The sequence below is a fragment of the Halichoeres trimaculatus genome, unplaced genomic scaffold, assembly GCF_033239565.1.
Source record: "Halichoeres trimaculatus isolate MK-OKI-2021-1 unplaced genomic scaffold, fHalTri1.1 fHalTri1_scaffold_45, whole genome shotgun sequence".
Classification (NCBI taxonomy): domain Eukaryota; kingdom Metazoa; phylum Chordata; class Actinopteri; order Labriformes; family Labridae; genus Halichoeres; species Halichoeres trimaculatus.
The window spans coordinates 177669-195792 of record NW_027437224.1 but is presented as its reverse complement, the minus strand read 5'-3'; the positions used below and the strand labels follow the sequence as shown (position 1 = coordinate 195792).

At 38.3% G+C, this 18124-nt stretch overlaps 1 long non-coding RNA gene across 1 annotated transcript in view; it reads left to right on the top strand.

The window, feature by feature from the left end:
* The window catches only part of LOC141786585 (uncharacterized), a 40437-nt gene extending 38854 nt beyond the window's left edge, over positions 1-1583 (top strand). Inside the window, exon 3 of the long non-coding RNA XR_012597851.1 lies at positions 1318-1583. This is a non-coding gene — a long non-coding RNA (uncharacterized LOC141786585). The remainder of the gene's footprint in view (positions 1-1317) is intronic.
* Positions 1584-18124: the final 16541 nt, after the last annotated feature.

Here is an 18124-nt window from a genome sequence, read left to right as displayed (position 1 = left end):
TGCCACAAGGGATGAATGGAGCAATAAAATGTTTTGAAGGTCTGTGAAACGTGCGATGATTGGCACATGGAGGGGGCTGACATATTCACAATTCCTCCGGTATTTATTCACTGTAAGAAGACAGTAAAACACATGAATTGTCTTCTAAAATTTCCCTTGTACCTCTGTTCCTTCAGCGGTGCTACACGGCACAACTGTGACATCTAGTGGACGAAATAAACAATTACATGCAGCTAGATGTCTGAACGGTGCTGCACTGAAATCTGTGACCATCGGAATATGTGACCGCAGGGGGCGATGGCAGGCATTGACTATGTGTGCATTGTCCAAAAAAGAGGAGGAGAAGTTGAGTTACGTAAATGGTGTACTCAAAGATACATCTGGGGTAAATGTTTGCAAAATCTGTAGAAATTGGGTGTAATTTATACAAAGCAGTCGATTGATGTTGCTTTATCTGCTACCCACAAGTAAGCACCGCTTGTGATGGCTTCCTACTGATAAAGGAGAAACAATCGTATATACAGCTACATAACCCAGGAACTGAAAACCCTACATTAGATCAGGCGACTTTTAAAGGAAATATATACTATAATCTACGTTTGCTAAGAGCTACATTTTATGTAAAAGTCTATATGAACTGTTTCAAATATGTAGTTCGCTGTGCCTGCTCTCATGAGATACATGTACAAATCCTTTTAAATTTACGTTTTAGTTTATCTATACTTCATCTATATCTTCACGATCGTTATATAATGTAATCCCTCTAAACATGTTCAATAAATAAGTAAAAATATAAAATGAGTGTTGTGGCTATAATTAAAAAAAACAACTATTTAAGAACATGCTGTAAGGAGACAACAGCGTAGCCATCAGATAATGTGACCCTGCTTTACTCACATAATAACTGATTAAATCACCCACATAACTTTTTTGTGGGCATTTGTCATCCTATCACATTGATCTGGACTCAAGTCTTCCTACTATGGATCATCATACAGTCAGAAACACAGAGCTAGGCAGCGCCCTGTTGGCTATGGCTGCCTTTTGCAGCAGCTCTCTCTTTTTTTGTCCATTTCTTGTCATTTTTTTTGTCTCTTTTTCGTAATTTTTGTATTTGGAGTAGATCATTTCTTTGTTTGGCTCATTTGTTGGTCATGGACACCAAACTTTTTTTGGCTTCAGTGATATTTTTACTATTTTTGCTCCTGTGTTTGTCTGGAGATCCTACATGTAACCATGGCCAAATTGTTTACATGTGAACTCAGCTGTTAGCAGTCTATAGCATGTCAATGCTAACTGGTGATGTCTTCCCACAAGGTGAGGAGAAGGAGGTGAGGACGACATGCTGGTTCTCAGGTGTGAGCTAAGAAGTGACGATATGGACCTGTCCTTCCATCCATCGTTATTGGGGACGTAGGATCTATCTCCAATAAGATGGACGAGCTAGCTGTGCTAACCCAGCAATAGAGGGAAAACCAGAGGGCAGAGTCGCATCATGCTATTCATAAACATGGCTAACGAAGCTAACATCAGACACCAACGCCATGTTGGAAGAGCTTCACCTGCTGTGAGCAGACAGGATACAGGAGACAGAGATGGAGCATGACTGAAGAAGCTCAGTCCTGGACCCTGTGGAGGTGGAGGCTGGTTGAATTGGAGAATGATGGACAAGCTGTCATCATCTATTTTCTTATGGACCTTTTTGCACTTTCTTACTTTTGTTTTCTTGATTGCTGTCGTGATTTCAATTTCGTTGTACATGTTACAATGACAATAAAGTTGTATTCTATTCTTTTCTGTTCTATTCTCTCCCACCCAATCAACACAGTCCCCCGAACTTGTATACAGGCACAGCACAGATGAACATGACAAAACTTACACACAATAAACAATAAACTGATACAGACAACAGAGCCTCTCCTTCTCTTTTAGCTAACCCCCTTCAGTCTAGGATGCATCTGCCAGAATACCTTGCACATTCTCGGTCCCACATAATCAAGAAAGGGAGTCCATATATGATGAAATGTTCCAATTTTCCTTTTTGGTGCGATATGGCAAATAATCTATGGGAAGCAGAGCAAATATAACTTTGTGCCATTCTGAGAGGGTTGGTGGCTTTTCTGAAATCCATTTAAGTTACAAACTTTCTTGCAGCATAGGTCAACATTCCACAGTTCTTCAGTATAGGTGTTCTTGAGTTTAACCCCAACAGAAGGCATACAAGGGTCCATTCTCCAATCCTTGTTAAAAAGCACACTTTGAAACAATTTTCCCAAAAAATTCCTGTATATACACATAAGACTACATAGTATGTATAAAGCTACTGATCTCTGTGTTACACTTGGTACACTTCTAGACTTCTGAAGGTCCATTCTATTTCTAAGATGAGGCGATATCTTTATTCCTGTTTGAAATGCTTTTTTCTTCCCTCACATTTATCTGAATCACCCCTTTAGCTAAGCATGAGTAGAAGATCTGCACAATATTGGGGCCATATTTTTGGTTCCATGATATCAGTTTCCCTTTGCAACCAAATAATACAACAGGGCCCAAGTGAGTATGAGGCCCTAGGCAAATTTCATTTGGGGGCCCCCTTACACTGAAGCACAGACTTCTGTAAATGAATGCTGTATCATTCACACATGGTTATCGTTCACCAACACTTAATCTCTCACGTCCACTATAAAGTACACTATATCTCTTCAACATAATGCGAAGCACTCATAATTTTTATGTCTTTGTTAGAGATGTGGTCTTGTATTAATTTACACCTTAGGATTAAATACTCTGCATGCAGTCACTGCTGTTTACTGAACAAGTATCATTGAATTGCTTTTGGTTTGCAAACTGAAAATTTCAACACACACTCACTGCGCTCAGGAGTTCCATAAGAGACAGGATGCTCTACCAACTGAAGTGTGTGATGAAGTAGGGATGGAACGGTTCACAAAATCCACGGTTCAGTTTTTATCACGGTTTTGTAGTCACGGTTATCGGTTGAGTTCGGTGTAAATTGTTGTTGTTTTTAACACCCCAGATTACTATATACCCAAATAATCCACCATTAACAGATAATCTTTAATCAATTATATCATGTATAGTCATGAAATACCTGAAAGAATGAGACTGTTTACCATTTCGAACATCATTAAAGCTGAGTGAAACATTGCCAGTTTCAACATGCCAACTCCTCAGTAAGGAAAGTCACTATTGACTGTCCACAAAGTCACTAAAAGTCACTAAATGACGCTGCTGTCTAATCTGCAGAATAATTCACGTGCATGTAATTGTCATGGACTTTGTAGGGCAGAGAAATAACAATGGAAGAGAGAAAGCAGGTAAAACACAACATCATTATCAACTACAAAATTACTACAACTACAAATTAACTGTCTTCCGTCCATTTTTTTTAAAATGTCTAATTAGCAACCCTCTTCCTTAATCTGGGCCGGGGATGATAGAAGTGACCATAATGAGACACACACTTGCGTGATTCATGTGAATGCAGGAGGAGACTACTGTGAGTGAGGGGTAGAGGAAATTTATTCTTGTGTGGTATTTCATTATACTTTACTCTTTTTAAAAAATGAGTGCAATAATGGGGGAACATTTTATTTATTTACTTATTTTTTGTATTGTAGTCTTTAACTCTGGACCTTAAAGAAGAATTTGTTTTAATTTTACCTTAAAGTGACAATTTTTTGCACTTTAGTTTCTTTAAAAAAAAATCCCAATGTTTTGGGTAAAATTTGTTTTGTTACCGTTGTATTGTTTCTTAACATATAATTTATAATGACACTAAATTAATTTGTAGTCACCTTCAAACTTTGCCAAAATTTTGTCCTAGGTTTTAACAACATAATCAAAAAAAAAAATCACAAAAACACCTTAAGGTCTGCAGCTCGATGATACATCAACCCTTAATATTAAAAAGTATCGGTATCTGAATCTGTGTCTGTATCTGTATCTCTATCTGTATCTGTATCTGCCATACTGGCCCTGTATTTACTTGGTATCGGATCAATACCAAAAGTCCCAGTATTGCCCACCTCTAGTGAGGAGGACTGTCTGTCTGTGTTTTGGATAGGGAAGGGACTCACACACGCTGACCATTAAGACTCAAATCCACGTTATTTTCATTGTTTGTATTAACTAAGTTTCCTTTTGGGGAAATTCTATTCTATTACAATAAAATTATTCTATTCTATTCTTACCTATTCTTACCTATTCTTACCTATTTTATTTTATTCTATTCTTACAATTGTTTAAAGTATGTTGTCAGTAACTGTCGTTGTATTTCTATAGCAGCCAAAGGTGAAGAGGATTTAAATGACATGGAGCTCAAGAAAACAGGTCAGTCATGTCCAGCAAGGAAGGATGAGTGATGTGGAGTTACAATGGAGACAAGGCTTCCTGCAGGTAAATGAGAGATAGGAAACTCAGAAAATCTTCAGAAAAGGTTTGAGGGGCTTGAAGAGAAAACCAAAGGCTGCTGCTGTGCCACCGTTCGAACAATAAAGCAGAGGTGAACACATGAGATCCTGTGCAGCGCGCACATCAGCCTGAATACTGAAGATGAAGACATGTTTTTGCAGTGATTTCACTTGTAGTCACATGCTGCCATCTTGTGGTCACAATGTTGGGTGACATCAGCTAAATTGGGCCACTTCTTGGTAAATAGCTTCAGGCATTTACAAAAAACAATGCATTCTGTTAAAATGTGGTTTTATGGCTAATAATAGTGGTTGTTTCCTTTACATTTTGTGTTGGCAGCCATAGCTGAGTTTCTACCTTTGCAGTAATTTTTTTTTTTTTAGGCCCTACAGGTCTTGATAGGTCAGCTGTGCCAACTTTTTTTACACAAGCAGAGTTCAGGTAAAATGGGTCAGCTGATCAGGTAAAATGGGACCCTTATCGGGTAAGTTGGGCCAGTCCAGCTGCAAAGGGATAGTCATTAATTTTTATTGTAAAACAACTATCGATGTGGCAACATAATTTATTAGAACAATTTCATATTATCAGGACAATTGATTACATAAGTAAATGATGAATAAATGAATGAATAAATAGACACCGACTGATATGCTCATCGCAAATGGCAATGTGAACTTTGGCATAAAACACATAGATAAAAACAATAAAAACTGCAACCTACTAGGCCTTAAAATGGGATTTATGCAAAAACTGTTACTTAAAACACGAATTTAGACACATTCCTAACAGGTGAAGCCGTCATCGCCACAGATGCCGTTCTTTTCGCCATAGCTCTCATGGCACCTGACCGAGCAGTTAGAGACTTGATGATCCATGCCTCTGTTGCCTTTGGATCATCAGGGTTACCATGGCGAGCCTTACAGAAGTGACATGGCTGGTCGTCTTGCTGTGTTTTCCTGTTGACCTTTTTGCCCTTTTTTATTGTTTTTTTTTTTTTTTGATTGCTTTGGTTTGGTTTTATTTTTTGTGGCAATGTAGCTAAGGTGTTCCTCACTTGTGAGGTTGTAGCTTGGTGGTTTAGATCTTCTTCTTCATTCATTGCTTTGTACCACAACTTTATGTAGTTTTATTTTACATTTTTTGCATTTTCAGTTGGCATGCACTGCTTTTGTGCAATTAATTTCACAAAGCCTGGTGTCTTGTGAATGGATGGGGATCAGGTCACTGAATAGCTCCAACGGACTAAAATGAGACAATAATAGACTACACGTGAATATACACATAAACTCAACTTTCGTTTGTGTGTGTGTGTGTGTGTGTGTGTGTGTGTGTGTGTGTGTGTGTGTGTGTGTGTGTGTGTGTGCGTGCGTGTGTGTGTGTGCATGCATCATGCATGCATCTGTGTGTATGTTTTTCATTTAGGCTTTACATGATGAAGTATCACTTACTGTGTAAGTGGTTGGTTCTTCCCAGAAAGTAGTTTATTCCTGGGGTGTAAAGACAATGATCTTCACTGCCTTTCCACAGGCTGGAAAGTTTTTGCAGCTCTGTGCAATATTATTTCACATTTTGTCATTCATTGCTTTGTACCACAACTTTATGTAGTTTTGTTTTACATTTTTTGCATTTTCAGTTGTCATGCACTGCTTTTGTGCAATTAATTTCACAAAGCCTGGTGTCAGCCTTTCAACGCATTTTCTGCAAGGCACCTTTCCAGTTCAATAATGTTCAGCCTAAATACTGAAGATGAAATTGTTGTTCGGTGATTTCACTTGTAGTCACATGCTGCCATCTTGTGGTCACAATGTGCAGCTTTGCACGTTTTAGTTCCAAGTACTATAAAGGCAGTGAAACTTGCTGATATCGCATTCTGAAGCACATAAAAAATATTGTGAGTGAAAATATTGTAATTTTTTTCCCTTAAAAGCAACAACCGCTCATGTTTTTAGAAGCCATAGCTGAGTTTCTACCTTTGCAGAGTGAAATAGCACGTCGTTACAACTCATTCAAAAAGTATTACCTAAAGCTATGTGACATGAGCTTAAAAGCAATTATGTGTTAATTAAATACTGATCGAAATAAAGAGCACATCACAGTTTTATGCATATAAGGCTTTGCAGAGCAAAAAACACCATGCCATGATTCAATTTATGATTTGAGCTGCTGAAGACATCTTTATTGCGTCTGTCAGCTTTTTGTAGGTAACTCAAGCGTTTGATGTTTGATTTTGAAAGCTTTTTGTTCATCATTCAAAATCACTCTTGAACACACCTTTTCCGATTGTTTTCTCCTGGATACGAATGCAACACAGGAAAAGTCTATGGAGGGCAGAGATAGCAGAAATATGAAACGATGACAGTAATCACAACAGTACTATGCCGGGTGCCAAAACAGCACTGTAAACGCACAACAGTGAATAAGATGGATTTTTGTACAACATAGATCACACAGAAGTGATTAAGTGACAAAGTAGTGAGGACGGCAATACCAATGGACCTGTTTAGTGAAAGAAAAAAGGTTTGCAGAGCGATAAAGGAAAATGAAAAAATATATATATTATAAATCGTGCTTTAAGTTCTCATGAAAACATGTTGGACTGTTTCCGAAGTCATTTTGATGTGACTCGTGTGTGTTCTATGTCAAATATAAAAAGCTAAAAAGGAGAGAGAGCACAGGTATTGATGTGTAATGACAAAAGCGCAACAACACCATGCTGTATGACAAAACAGCAAGGAAGAGGCTCAAGACACTGGAAGTGTACTCTGATTTACTCATTTAGTTTTAGTGTCAAAAGCTTAATTTTGTTACAGTTCCCATTAATCTGCATCATAGAGTCGATGTAAAGTAGGCAACCAAAACGCTTTGCTTTAGCCATAAAAGCACATAAAAGGCTCGTGACACGGAATTACATGGATTTGTACTCTGATTTGCTCATTTCAGTTCTTATGTCATGCGTTGCGGAGCAAGAAACGCCAAAGAGACAGGACAACATGCTGTATGACAAAACAACCGCGAAAAGGCTCAGGACACGGATAATGTACTCTAAACTGCTCGTTTCAGTGAATGTGTCACAAAAGCACAATGATTCCACAGTTCTCTTTTACCTGCATCGCAGAGTCGTGGTAATGAACCAAAACGCTTTGCCTTAGCGAGAAAAACCTATTAATGACATATTATTCAAAATCATGCTTTAAGCTTTTAAGGGCACTTATTCGCGATCGTTTTCCCTTAGATTTGAAAGTTTCTCGCGTTTTGAGAGTTAAATATAACAGATTTTGCAGGAAAAAGCTAAAGAGGACAGGGAATGCAGAAAGGTGCAATGATCATAGAAAGCACTACAATATCATGCTGGATGCCATAAAAGCACATAAAAGGCTCATGACACGGGATTACGTGAATTTGTACTGTGATTCGCTCATTTCAGAAACAGTGTCACAAAAGGATAATGATTAAACAGTTTCTTCTACCTGCATCGCAGAGTCGTGGTAATGAACAATAAACGCTTCAAGGCGAGAAATACCAGGAAGACACAACAATATGCTGCATGGCAAAACAGCACAGAAAAGGCTCAGGACACGGAATTACATGAATCTGTACTCTGTTTTTCTGATTTCAGTATAAATGTCACAAAAGCTTAATTATTTCTCGTTCTTTCTTGAATCTGCATCAGAGAGTCGCTGTGATGAACCAAAACGCTTTGCGGGGCGAGAAACACCAAAAAGACTAGACAACATGCTGAATGAGACAAATCAACACCGAAAAGGCTCATGAAACGGGAAAAGTACTCTGATTTACTCATTTCAGTAAGTGTGTGACAAAAGCACAATTGTGTAACTGTTCCCATGAACCTGCATCATAGAGTCGTGGTTAAGCACCAAAAGCGCTTTGCTTTAGCGAGAAAAGCATAAAAATGACATATTATTTAATCAAACTTTAAACTCTTATTCGCCATTGTCTTCCCTTGAATCTGAAAGTTTCTCACGTTTTGGGGGTCAAATATCACAACATTTGCAGGAAAAAGCTAAAGAGGACTGAGAATTCAGAAATTTGCCATGACCATAAGAGGCACTACAATAACATGCTGGATGCAAAAACAGCACAGAAAGGGCTCAGGACACGGAATTACATGAATCTGTACTCTGTTTTTCTGATTTCAGTATAAATGTCACAAAAGCTTAATTATTTCTCGTTCTTTCTTGAATCTGCATCAGAGAGTCGCTGTGATGAACCAAAACGCTTTGCGGGGCGAGAAACACCAAAAAGACTAGACAACATGCTGAATGAGACAAATCAACACCGAAAAGGCTCATGAAACGGGAAAAGTACTCTGATTTACTCATTTCAGTAAGTGTGTGACAAAAGCACAATTGTGTAACTGTTCCCATGAACCTGCATCATAGAGTCGTGGTTAAGCACCAAAAGCGCTTTGCTTTAGCGAGAAAAGCATAAAAATGACATATTATTTAATCAAACTTTAAACTCTTATTCGCAATTGTCTTCCCTTGAATCTGAAAGTTTCTCACGTTTTGGGGGTCAAATATCACAACATTTGCAGGAAAAAGCTAAAGAGGACTGAGAATGCAGAAATTTGCCATGACCATAAGAAGCACTACAATAACATGCTGGATGCCAAAACAGCACAGAAAAGGCTCAGGACACGGAATTACATGTATCTGTACTCTGTTTTGCTCATTTCAGTATAAATGTCACAAAAGCATAATAATTCCTCGTTCTTTCTTGAATCTGCATCAGAGAGTCGCTGTAATGAACCAAAACGCTTTGCGGGACGAGAAACACCAAAAAGACTAGACAACATGCTGAATGAGACAAATCAACACCGAAAAGGCTCATGAAACGGGAAAAGTACTCTGATTTACTCATTTCAGTAAGTGTGTGACAAAAGCACAATTGTATAACAGTTCCCATGAACCTGCATCATAGAGTCGTGGTTGAGCACCAAAAGTGCTTTGCTTTAGCGAGAAAAACATAAAGATGACATATTATTTTAATCAAACTTCAAACTCTTATTCGCCATTGTCTTCCCTTGAATCTGAAAGTTTCTCACGTTTTGGGGGTCAAATATCACAACATTTGCAGGAAAAAGCTAAAGAGGACTGAGAATGCAGAAATTTGCCATGACCATAAGAGGCACTACAATAACATGCTGGATGCAAAAACAGCACAGAAAAGGCTCAGGACACGGAATTACATGAATCTGTACTCTGTTTTTCTGATTTCAGTATAAATGTCACAAAAGCTTAATTATTTCTCGTTCTTTCTTGAATCTGCATCAGAGAGTCGCTGTGATGAACCAAAACGCTTTGCGGGGCGAGAAACACCAAAAAGACTAGACAACATGCTGAATGAGACAAATCAACACCGAAAAGGCTCATGAAACGGGAAAAGTACTCTGATTTACTCATTTCAGTAAGTGTGTGACAAAAGCACAATTGTATAACAGTTCCCATGAACCTACATCATAGAGTCGTGGTTAAGCACCAAAAGTGCTTTGCTTTAGCGAGAAAAGCATAAAAATGACATATTATTTTAATCAAACTTTAAACTCTTATTCGCGATTGTCTTCCCTTGAATCTAAAAGTTTCTCACGTTTTGGGGGTCAAATATCACAACATTTGCAGGAAAAAGCTAAAGAGGACTGAGAATGCAGAAATTTGCCATGACCATAAAAAGCACTACAATAACATGCTGGATGCCAAAACAGCACAGAAAAGGCTCAGGACACGGAATTACATGAATCTGTACTCTGTTTTTCTGATTTCAGTATAAATGTCACAAAAGCTTAATTATTTCTCGTTCTTTCTTGAATCTGCATCAGAGAGTCGCTGTGATGAACCAAAACGCTTTGCGGGGCGAGAAACACCAAAAAGACTAGACAACATGCTGAATGAGACAAATCAACACCGAAAAGGCTCATGAAACGGGAAAAGTACTCTGATTTACTCATTTCAGTAAGTGCGTGACAAAAGCACAATTGTGTAACTGTTCCCATGAACCTGCATCATAGAGTCGTGGTTAAGCACCAAAAGCGCTTTGCTTTAGCGAGAAAAGCATAAAAATGACATATTATTTAATCAAACTTTAAACTCTTATTCGCAATTGTCTTCCCTTGAATCTGAAAGTTTCTCACGTTTTGGGGGTCAAATATCACAACATTTGCAGGAAAAAGCTAAAGAGGACTGAGAATGCAGAAATTTGCCATGACCATAAGAGGCACTACAATAACATGCTGGATGCCAAAACAGCACAGAAAAGGCTCAGGACACGGAATTACATGAATCTGTACTCTGTTTTTCTGATTTCAGTATAAATGTCACAAAAGCTTAATTATTTCTCGTTCTTTCTTGAATCTGCATCAGAGAGTCGCTGTGATGAACCAAAACGCTTTGCGGGGCGAGAAACACCAAAAAGACTAGACAACATGCTGAATGAGACAAATCAACACCGAAAAGGCTCATGAAACGGGAAAAGTACTCTGATTTACTCATTTCAGTAAGTGCGTGACAAAAGCACAATTGTGTAACTGTTCCCATGAACCTGCATCATAGAGTCGTGGTTAAGCACCAAAAGCGCTTTGCTTTAGCGAGAAAAGCATAAAAATGACATATTATTTAATCAAACTTTAAACTCTTATTCGCAATTGTCTTCCCTTGAATCTGAAAGTTTCTCACGTTTTGGGGGTCAAATATCACAACATTTGCAGGAAAAAGCTAAAGAGGACTGAGAATGCAGAAATTTGCCATGACCATAAGAGGCACTACAATAACATGCTGGATGCCAAAACAGCACAGAAAAGGCTCAGGACACGGAATTACATGTATCTGTACTCTGTTTTGCTCATTTCAGTATAAATGTCACAAAAGCATAATAATTCCTCGTTCTTTCTTGAATCTGCATCAGAGAGTCGCTGTGATGAACCAAAACGCTTTGCGGGACGAGAAACACCAAAAAGACTAGACAACATGCTGAATGAGACAAATCAACACCGAAAAGGCTCATGAAACGGGAAAAGTACTCTGATTTACTCATTTCAGTAAGTGTGTGACAAAAGCACAATTGTATACCAGTTCCCATGAACCTGCATCATAGAGTTGTGGTTAAGCACCAAAAGTGCTTTGCTTTAGCGAGAAAAGCATAAAAATGACATATTATTTTAATCAAACTTTAAACTCTTATTCGCGATTGTCTTCCCTTGAATCTGAAAGTTTCTCACGTTTTGGGGGTCAAATATCACAACATTTGCAGGAAAAAGCTAAAGAGGACTGAGAATGCAGAAATTTGCCATGACCATAAGAAGCACTACAATTACATGCTGGATGCCAAAACAGCACAGAAAAGGCTCAGGACACGGAATTACATGAATCTGTACTCTGTTTTTCTGATTTCAGTATAAATGTCACAAAAGCTTAATTATTTCTCGTTCTTTCTTGAATCTGCATCAGAGAGTCGCTGTGATGAACCAAAACGCTTTGCGGGGCGAGAAACACCAAAAAGACTAGACAACATGCTGAATGAGACAAATCAACACCGAAAAGGCTCATGAAACGGGAAAAGTACTCTGATTTACTCATTTCAGTAAGTGTGTGACAAAAGCACAATTGTATAACAGTTCCCATGAACCTACATCATAGAGTCGTGGTTAAGCACCAAAAGTGCTTTGCTTTAGCGAGAAAAGCATAAAAATGACATATTATTTTAATCAAACTTTAAACTCTTATTCGCGATTGTCTTCCCTTGAATCTAAAAGTTTCTCACGTTTTGGGGGTCAAATATCACAACATTTGCAGGAAAAAGCTAAAGAGGACTGAGAATGCAGAAATTTGCCATGACCATAAGAAGCACTACAATAACATGCTGGATGCCAAAACAGCACAGAAAAGGCTCAGGACACGGAATTACATGTATCTGTACTCTGTTTTGCTCATTTCAGTATAAATGTCACAAAAGCATAATAATTCCTCGTTCTTTCTTGAATCTGCATCAGAGAGTCGCTGTAATGAACCAAAACGCTTTGCGGGACGAGAAACACCAAAAAGACTAGACAACATGCTGAATGAGACAAATCAACACCGAAAAGGCTCATGAAACGGGAAAAGTACTCTGATTTACTCATTTCAGTAAGTGTGTGACAAAAGCACAATTGTATACCAGTTCCCATGAACCTGCATCATAGAGTCGTGGTTAAGCACCAAAAGTGCTTTGCTTTAGCGAGAAAAGCATAAAAATGACATATTATTTTAATCAAACTTTAAACTCTTATTCGCCATTGTCTTCCCTTGAATCTGAAAGTTTCTCACGTTTTGGGGGTCAAATACCACAACATTTGCAGGAAAAAGCTAAAGAGGACTGAGAATGCAGAAATTTGCCATGACCATAAGAGGCACTACAATGACATGCTGGATGCCAAAACAGCACAGAAAAGGCTCAGGACACGGAATTACATGAATCTGTACTCTGTTTTTCTGATTTCAGTATAATTGTCACAAAAGCATAATAATTTCTCGTTCTTTCTTGAATCTGCATCAGAGAGTCGCTGTGATGAACCAAAACGCTTTGCGAGGGCGAGAAACACCAAAAAGACTAGACAACATGCTGAATGAGACAAATCAACACCGAAAAGGCTCATGAAACGGGAAAAGTACTCTGATTTACTCATTTCAGTAAGTGTGTGACAAAAGCACAATTGTATAACAGTTCCCATGAACCTGCATCATAGAGTCGTGGTTAAGCACCAAAAGCGCTTTGCTTTAGCGAGAAAAGCATAAAAATGACATATTATTTTAATCAAACTTTAAACTCTTATTCGCCATTGTCTTCCCTTGAATCTGAAAGTTTCTCACGTTTTGGGGGTCAAATATCACAACATTTGCAGGAAAAAGCTAAAGAGGACTGAGAATTCAGAAATTTGCCATGACCATAAGAGGCACTACAATAACATGCTGGATGCAAAAACAGCACAGAAAAGGCTCAGGACACGGAATAACATGTATCTGTACTCTGTTTTGCTCATTTCAGTATAAATGTCACAAAAGCATAATAATTCCTCGTTCTTTCTTGAATCTGCATCAGAGAGTCGCTGTAATGAACCAAAACGCTTTGCGGGACGAGAAACACCAAAAAGACTAGACAACATGCTGAATGAGACAAATCAACACCGAAAAGGCTCATGAAACGGGAAAAGTACTCTGATTTACTCATTTCAGTAAGTGTGTGACAAAAGCACAATTGTATAACAGTTCCCATGAACCTGCATCATAGAGTCGTGGTTGAGCACCAAAAGTGCTTTGCTTTAGCGAGAAAAACATAAAGATGACATATTATTTTAATCAAACTTCAAACTCTTATTCGCCATTGTCTTCCCTTGAATCTGAAAGTTTCTCACGTTTTGGGGGTCAAATATCACAACATTTGCAGGAAAAAGCTAAAGAGGACTGAGAATGCAGAAATTTGCCATGACCATAAGAAGCACTACAATAACATGCTGGATGCCAAAACAGCACAGAAAAGGCTCAGGACACGGAATTACATGAATCTGTACTCTGTTTTTCTGATTTCAGTATAATTGTCACAAAAGCATAATAATTTCTCGTTCTTTCTTGAATCTGCATCAGAGAGTCGCTGTGATGAACCAAAACGCTTTGCGAGGGCGAGAAACACCAAAAAGACTAGACAACATGCTGAATGAGACAAATCAACACCGAAAAGGCTCATGAAACGGGAAAAGTACTCTGATTTACTCATTTCAGTAAGTGTGTGACAAAAGCACAATTGTATAACAGTTCCCATGAACCTGCATCATAGAGTCGTGGTTAAGCACCAAAAGCGCTTTGCTTTAGCGAGAAAAGCATAAAAATGACATATTATTTTAATCAAACTTTAAACTCTTATTCGCCATTGTCTTCCCTTGAATCTGAAAGTTTCTCACGTTTTGGGGGTCAAATATCACAACATTTGCAGGAAAAAGCTAAAGAGGACTGAGAATTCAGAAATTTGCCATGACCATAAGAGGCACTACAATAACATGCTGGATGCAAAAACAGCACAGAAAAGGCTCAGGACACGGAATTACATGAATCTGTACTCTGTTTTTCTGATTTCAGTATAAATGTCACAAAAGCTTAATTATTTCTCGTTCTTTCTTGAATCTGCATCAGAGAGTCGCTGTGATGAACCAAAACGCTTTGCGGGGCGAGAAACACCAAAAAGACTAGACAACATGCTGAATGAGACAAATCAACACCGAAAAGGCTCATGAAACGGGAAAAGTACTCTGATTTACTCATTTCAGTAAGTGTGTGACAAAAGCACAATTGTGTAACTGTTCCCATGAACCTACATCATAGAGTCGTGGTTAAGCACCAAAAGCGCTTTGCTTTAGCGAGAAAAGCATAAAAATGACATATTATTTAATCAAACTTTAAACTCTTATTCGCAATTGTCTTCCCTTGAATCTGAAAGTTTCTCACGTTTTGGGGGTCAAATACCACAACATTTGCAGGAAAAAGCTAAAAAGGACAGAGAATGCAGAAATTTGCCATGACCATAAGAGGCACTACAATAACATGCTGGATGCCAAAACAGCACAGAAAAGGCTCAGGACACGGAATTACATGTATCTGTACTCTGTTTTGCTCATTTCAGTATAAATGTCACAAAAGCATAATAATTCCTCGTTCTTTCTTGAATCTGCATCAGAGAGTCGCTGTGATGAACCAAAACGCTTTGCGAGGGCGAGAAACACCAAAAAGACTAGACAACATGCTGAATGAGACAAATCAACACCGAAAAGGCTCATGAAACGGGAAAAGTACTCTGATTTACTCATTTCAGTAAGTGTGTGACAAAAGCACAATTGTGTAACTGTTCCCATGAACCTGCATCATAGAGTCGTGGTTAAGCACCAAAAGTGCTTTGCTTTAGCGAGAAAAGCATAAAAATGACATATTATTTAATCAAACTTTAAACTCTTATTCGCCATTGTCTTCCCTTGAATCTGAAAGTTTCTCACGTTTTGGGGGTCAAATATCACAACATTTGCAGGAAAAAGCTAAAGAGGACTGAGAATGCAGAAATTTGCCATGACCATAGGAGGCACTACAATAACATGCTGGATGCCAAAACAGCACAGAAAAGGCTCAGGACACGGAATTACATGTATCTGTACTCTGTTTTGCTCATTTCAGTATAAATGTCACAAAAGCATAATAATTCCTCGTTCTTTCTTGAATCTGCATCAGAGAGTCGCTGTAATGAACCAAAACGCTTTGCGGGACGAGAAACACCAAAAAGACTAGACAACATGCTGAATGAGACAAATCAACACCGAAAAGGCTCATGAAACGGGAAAAGTACTCTGATTTACTCATTTCAGTAAGTGTGTGACAAAAGCACAATTGTATAACAGTTCCCATGAACCTGCATCATAGAGTCGTGGTTAAGCACCAAAAGTGCTTTGCTTTAGCGAGAAAAGCATAAAAATGACATATTATTTTAATCAAACTTTAAACTCTTATTCGCGATTGTCTTCCCTTGAATCTAAAAGTTTCTCACGTTTTGGGGGTCAAATATCACAACATTTGCAGGAAAAAGCTAAAGAGGACTGAGAATGCAGAAATTTGCCATGACCATAAGAGGCACTACAATAACATGCTGGATGCCAAAACAGCACAGAAAAGGCTCAGGACACGGAATTACATGAATCTGTACTCTGTTTTTCTGATTTCAGTATAAATGTCACAAAAGCTTAATTATTTCTCGTTCTTTCTTGAATCTGCATCAGAGAGTCGCTGTGATGAACCAAAACGCTTTGCGGGGCGAGAAACACCAAAAAGACTAGACAACATGCTGAATGAGACAAATCAACACCGAAAAGGCTCATGAAACGGGAAAAGTACTCTGATTTACTCATTTCAGTAAGTGTGTGACAAAAGCACAATTGTATAACAGTTCCCATGAACCTACATCATAGAGTCGTGGTTAAGCACCAAAAGTGCTTTGCTTTAGCGAGAAAAGCATAAAAATGACATATTATTTTAATCAAACTTTAAACTCTTATTCGCGATTGTCTTCCCTTGAATCTAAAAGTTTCTCACGTTTTGGGGGTCAAATATCACAACATTTGCAGGAAAAAGCTAAAGAGGACTGAGAATGCAGAAATTTGCCATGACCATAAGAAGCACTATAATAACATGCTGGATGCCAAAACAGCACAGAAAAGGCTCAGGACACGGAATTACATGAATCTGTACTCTGTTTTTCTGATTTCAGTATAAATGTCACAAAAGCTTAATTATTTCTCGTTCTTTCTTGAATCTGCATCAGAGAGTCGCTGTGATGAACCAAAACGCTTTGCGGGGCGAGAAACACCAAAAAGACTAGACAACATGCTGAATGAGACAAATCAACACCGAAAAGGCTCATGAAACGGGAAAAGTACTCTGATTTACTCATTTCAGTAAGTGCGTGACAAAAGCACAATTGTGTAACTGTTCCCATGAACCTGCATCATAGAGTCGTGGTTAAGCACCAAAAGCGCTTTGCTTTAGCGAGAAAAGCATAAAAATGACATATTATTTAATCAAACTTTAAACTCTTATTCGCAATTGTCTTCCCTTGAATCTGAAAGTTTCTCACGTTTTGGGGGTCAAATATCACAACATTTGCAGGAAAAAGCTAAAGAGGACTGAGAATGCAGAAATTTGCCATGACCATAAGAGGCACTACAATAACATGCTGGATGCCAAAACAGCACAGAAAAGGCTCAGGACACGGAATTACATGAATCTGTACTCTGTTTTTCTGATTTCAGTATAAATGTCACAAAAGCTTAATTATTTCTCGTTCTTTCTTGAATCTGCATCAGAGAGTCGCTGTGATGAACCAAAACGCTTTGCGGGGCGAGAAACACCAAAAAGACTAGACAACATGCTGAATGAGACAAATCAACACCGAAAAGGCTCATGAAACGGGAAAAGTACTCTGATTTACTCATTTCAGTAAGTGCGTGACAAAAGCACAATTGTGTAACTGTTCCCATGAACCTGCATCATAGAGTCGTGGTTAAGCACCAAAAGCGCTTTGCTTTAGCGAGAAAAGCATAAAAATGACATATTATTTAATCAAACTTTAAACTCTTATTCGCAATTGTCTTCCCTTGAATCTGAAAGTTTCTCACGTTTTGGGGGTCAAATATCACAACATTTGCAGGAAAAAGCTAAAGAGGACTGAGAATGCAGAAATTTGCCATGACCATAAGAGGCACTACAATAACATGCTGGATGCCAAAACAGCACAGAAAAGGCTCAGGACACGGAATTACATGTATCTGTACTCTGTTTTGCTCATTTCAGTATAAATGTCACAAAAGCATAATAATTCCTCGTTCTTTCTTGAATCTGCATCAGAGAGTCGCTGTAATGAACCAAAACGCTTTGCGGGACGAGAAACACCAAAAAGACTAGACAACATGCTGAATGAGACAAATCAACACCGAAAAGGCTCATGAAACGGGAAAAGTACTCTGATTTACTCATTTCAGTAAGTGTGTGACAAAAGCACAATTGTATACCAGTTCCCATGAACCTGCATCATAGAGTCGTGGTTAAGCACCAAAAGTGCTTTGCTTTAGCGAGAAAAGCATAAAAATGACATATTATTTTAATCAAACTTTAAA